Source organism: Lactuca sativa, chromosome 3, assembly GCF_002870075.4.
Source record: "Lactuca sativa cultivar Salinas chromosome 3, Lsat_Salinas_v11, whole genome shotgun sequence".
NCBI classification, from domain to species: domain Eukaryota; kingdom Viridiplantae; phylum Streptophyta; class Magnoliopsida; order Asterales; family Asteraceae; genus Lactuca; species Lactuca sativa.
Window position 1 is genome coordinate 196,862,795 of NC_056625.2, and position 5,367 is coordinate 196,868,161.

Below are 5,367 nucleotides of genomic sequence, written 5' to 3' on the forward strand. Positions count from 1 at the left end.
ATCTATCTTTGATGCTTGACTGGTCGAAGTTTGGGATTGGATAAAGCACATTTGGAAGTTTATGCTATGCTGACTGGAATTTATTATGATCTTCATGTTGATTACGCCACTCAACTATAGGAAGAATTTGTTAAAAGTATTGGGAATACATATGCCAAGGTGGGGATTTCGTGCACTATATATTGGAGTCTTATTCTTCAATATGTTTATGATAAAGAGGGTATTCAAGTCCCTGCAAATGAAGAAACAGTTGTGTTTGCATTGTATCAGTTTCTAAAAACTGTGGAAGATGATGCAAAAATCTTTCCGAGTGTGGGAAGAATTCCATATGCGATACTAAAAAAGGTTGATCCGTTGAATCTAGTGTTGGTTCAATACGTATCAATAATCAATTCAGATATTGAAATTGGGGTATTGCTCACGGCCACCAATGAAGGTCCATCAAAGAAGAAGAGAGGATCTAAGAAGGAAACTCAATCCAGTCCTTCGAAAGTTGATTCGGTTGTTAAAGTCACGAACAAAATTACAAAACCAATAGTTACAGAAACCGTTGATCATTCAACGGATGTGATACCATCGAAGACTGGTATTCTTAAGGTCCTCAAGAAGAAATCACATAAACCTCGCCATTCTCAAGAAAGGTCTGATACTTTATCACCTTCTTTTGTTCGAAAGCCACAAATTAATTGCAAGGGTGTGACAACCCGATACTTTTCCAGTCAACCTTCTTAAATTAAATTTTGAATTTAATTTATTCCATTAAGCTTGTGAGGGTTAGTAAATTATTTAAATTATATAAATAAAGTTAATATAAGTTTTTGGAGTAAAACACGCTCAAAAATCACCATTTTCCCCTTCGGAACCAAGAAGCCTCGGACAGAAAACTCCCCTTTTTGGCTGAGAACCCTCGGACAGGAAACCCTCGGACCGAAAACATGATTCGGCCGAGAACCCTCTTTCCGACCGAAAACACCCCTCGATATATATATGTCCACCCGAAGATTTACTCATTTCCTCCCTTTTTCACTCAAAAACACTCTCATTTCTCTCTCAAACACCATCGAAGAACATTCATGTCTTCAAGATCAATCCTTCGCATCTTTATGTTTTTCCTCAAGAACACCAAGAACTAGCCTTCATATCTTCAAGTGGCCGAAAACAACAGTAGATCCAAAAACCTGATTTAGGCTGAGAACATGTGTTCGGCCGAAAACCAGTTCTGACCGAAAACTCCTTTGGACCAAGAACTTGGTTCTCGGATTAAGCCTTGACCGACCCCCCCCCCCCAATTCACTTCAAACAATTCTCGGTAACTATTCGTAACTCAACAAAAAGTGTTTTATAACACTTTAATTAATGGTTTCGCTAATTTAAATACAATTATGTGTTTAATTATCATTAGGATACCAGTCTCGCTGTCCAGCACGCACAGTAAAACAACAGTATACCCCTACATTTTTCACAGTTTTTAATGTTTTCACAGGGGAATATAAGTAAAACACAAGGATTTTTGTGTTTCGATACAAAACGATTTCAAATAGATTAAAAACTTTTGTAGTTGACACAATCCGAGAAATCACTACATTTTATAAAAATATCAGATATTATTATCCCTTTTGTAAAATGCTAAGCATAAGGGTAGTTTTCAACATACAACCATAATTGCAAAGTTTCCAGTACAATATATAACATACAATAGAACAATGGTCGATATAGTTTGGATACATTACACTATTTATACAGATTTCAATACATGAAACGAGAACATGCAAACAAACTATAATAGTATAGTCTTGGATTCATTATGCCGTTTTACTAAATCAAGAGTGATGAGATTAAAAACGTTAATCTTTGAAGATCGATTAGACCTTAAACAGGTAAGTAATTATAAAACAACAAGAACACGAAAATAAGAACAAGGCAAAAGTGAATCAAACGTGTCGAATGATTAAAACAAAATCCTCAGAAGAGCTCGATTAAGAACATCAACTGTAGAGGATTGGTAGGTTACAAGAACGATCAAAGAAATCTGTAAATACTATCGTTATACTCTAGATCAATCGTTAACCTAATATGCATGCAAGCATATACTTATATAATAAACATAATGGGCTCTCGGTTGGACAGGCCCAAACCGGAATACAAAATAAATAAACAAATACACGAGCCCAAGGACGCAACCCTTGAACAAATCTTCAACCCAACAATCTCCCCCTTTGCGTCAGTTGGAGCGAGACCTTCACTTGTTACTTGGGCCAGCAGCGGAGCCAGGTACCTTTTTCTTCACAGTGTTAAACAGACGAGAGATTAGAGCCAGAATCGTCTGCCTAAACCTGATGTACCACTGGATCATGTCATCGAAGTACTTAACATCATCCGCTGTATTCTCTTTACACCTTCGAATGATCGATAATACATGCTCTAGACAAGCAGTGGTGTAAAGATGTTTGTCAGCTAAAGCAAAGAGACATTTCTGTCCTTCTGCTCTAGTGAACATGACCGAATTGCGTCTCGGGTCGATCTTGCCCATCTTCGTCTGATTGAGATCACTGGCCGATCCCACAGGAGCTATCTTCGGTTTCTTCTTGAAGACAGTGGCTACCTCCTGATCCATAAGGGCTACCTCCATGATATAACAGACAATCATCCTCTTGATATGGTCTATAATCGGACCATATTCAGCTTCATTTGTCAAGAGGATGTTATGCAGAACGATCCAATCATGAGGACTTAAGTTCGGTAGATCTGCCAGGGAGATATGATGTGCAGTTCTTGTAGATTCCCGAATCACCTTGAACCGAACGTTTATGAATCTACCTTCGGTGTAAGGCTTCAGTACCCGAACGCTCACTATCTTCTGGGCGCTCCAAGTAAAATACTGAGGATGAGCAGCCTTCAGATAGAAGTCGATGAGCTCCCTATCAAGCTCAGCGTTCGGATGAGGGACTTCAAAGATATTTGAGAAGGCGTGGAAGATAAACGCCTTTCGAGTCAACGGCATGTCGAACTGCGAATCGACAGAATTAACGCAGTCGAACGAAATCACCGGCTCGAGCCATAATATGCTGGGAGTGTCTATGGCCTCTTTGATCATTCGCTCCCGAGTCCATGCAGGGAAGAGAGTTTTCCTGCTCTCAAGGAGATCGTGGGCTTCCTTCTGTAAGCGTTCGGCTTCTTCAGCCTCTCGCGCCACACGATTTACATCTTCATCAACATTGCGACTATTCTTTCGTTTCAACATGTCCGCAATGGTCTCCTTGTCTTCATCTTCATCTTCTTCCTCAGCTATATTTTTCCCTTTGTCCTTCACACCCGAACCCGAAGCTTGACCAGTCGGAGGTGGTTCGGTTGTGTGAGTAGCTTTGGAGGAAGGAGGTGGTTTCGATCCGGTCTTGTTCTCTTCTCCCCCTTGTTTCGGATTGGACACGAAACTAGGTAAGCCTTCTATTTTTCTGAGAAGATCCATGGCAGGAGAAAGCTTTTCAGCAAGGGTTCGCCTCACCGAATGGTTGAGACTTGGATCGTGTGCTTCTAGGATGTTGGATAAGGCAGCGTGTACATCCGAAACACATGTCTTGATGACCTCCCTTTCGGATCGAAGAGCTTCCAGCTGTTGTTGAGAGTTGGATAGCTGAGTGTTCTTGACCTTGAGGGCGGTGGTTTTGCTTGCTAGAACGTCCATTAAAGAGTTTTCAACTGCAAGATCCTCTTGTAGCTTAGCAAGGCGCTCATCAATGGAGGCACGAAGGGCCGAGTTGTCGTCGCTAAGTGATTGGCAAAGGTTGGCGAACGAGGTCAGCTCTGTTGAGACGAACTTGGCCAATTGTTGAACAATCGGTTCCAAAGTTGTCTTGGTAGAATCCGCACTCTCCTGTAATGACTTCAGCAGAGAAGAGGCGTCTGAGAATAGTTTATCGACTCTTGCGGTCGCAGCCTCACAGGATTTGGTAGATGCGTTGATGGCGGCAGTGGCTGAGGCTACCGAATCATGCTGAGCCCTGGAGAAGGCATCAACAATCTTCTGAAGTGCTGCTTCAGATAGAGAGGACTGTTGGTTGGAAGAATAGGTGAGAAGTAAGTCAACCTTCTCGTTGAGCTCCTTAAGATGCTTCTTTGTCACTGGAGCATCATCCTCTTCGTCACTCTGAACCTGAAACGGACTAAAATAGACCGAATCAAAGGTCATGTTATCACCGCCAAGGAACGGGGCATCTCCATCAGAGGCATTATCTGGAGATGGTGGGGGTGTTGAGGCTGGGGGTGTTGTGGGTTTTGTGGATTCAGGTTGAGTGTGGGGTGGGGTAGTTTCGGGTGTTGGTTGAGTGTGGGTAGGTTCGGTTGTATGGGTTTCGGTTTGAGGTGGTTCGGTTACGGGTGGGGTTTCGGTTGCACTGGTATGAACCCCCTTATCAGATACATTGGTTGTAACCTTTGCAGTGGTTGTTGTTGTATCAGTGAAAATGGGTGGTGGTATACGAAAAGAGGTTGGGGGAATAGTGGTAGTGAGGTTTATGTTCGGAATGGAAGTAGGGATAGTTTGTGTGGGTGAAGGGATGGGTGAGTTGTGGATTTCCATATCAGGAGTAGGAGATCGGGGTGGGGTGTTGCCTCTTTGAGGGGTTTCGCCTCCTTGCGAGCCGTCCGAACCCGAATTCTCACCTTCTGAGTCACTTGAAGAGGAAGGGATGACAAGCTTGCGCTTCGGTTGAGTCTTCCTCCTCTTCGGCTGTGGGGACTGTGCAGCTTTTGTCTGTTTCCTCTTCTTGGGAGAAAGACCCTTAGTAGCTTTGGTCGCTTGCTTCCCTTTGTCCACCTTTTTGCCCCTTGGCACCAGTTTGTCAGCATCGTGGATGGACTTGAGCATTTCCGGTGTGAGTTCCCTTGGCCCTGACTGTTTGAACTCCTTGATCGTCCTGATGATCCTGTTGTCAGAAGGAACATCGTCGTACATTGTCTCCGGAATAGAGCCAATGAAGGAAAATTTGGATGCATCAGAAACGATTATCTTGGTGGTATGAAAAGTACCGACCGAAGACATCACTGCACCAGCAGCAGTAGGGATATCCAGCTTATTCATCGCCCACTTGGTGATAAGAATCCAGAACCTGGCAAGCGACACCTCCAAATGCCGTGATGAAGAAGAAAGGCTCTGGATGAGCTGTTGCCAGAGGACCAACCCAAAATCCAAGTTGATCCCGTTCTAGACTGCATACATGATCGACAAGAAAAGTCGACTAGCACCGTCGGATCCTGAGCTCCGTTCCGACAAGCCCTTGAAGAGGACTGTGAACATGTCGTTCCACTGCGGCGGCAAGCAAGACTTCTTGAATTTTGCGACGGAGACGAGTGCCTCCGTGTACCCCATGT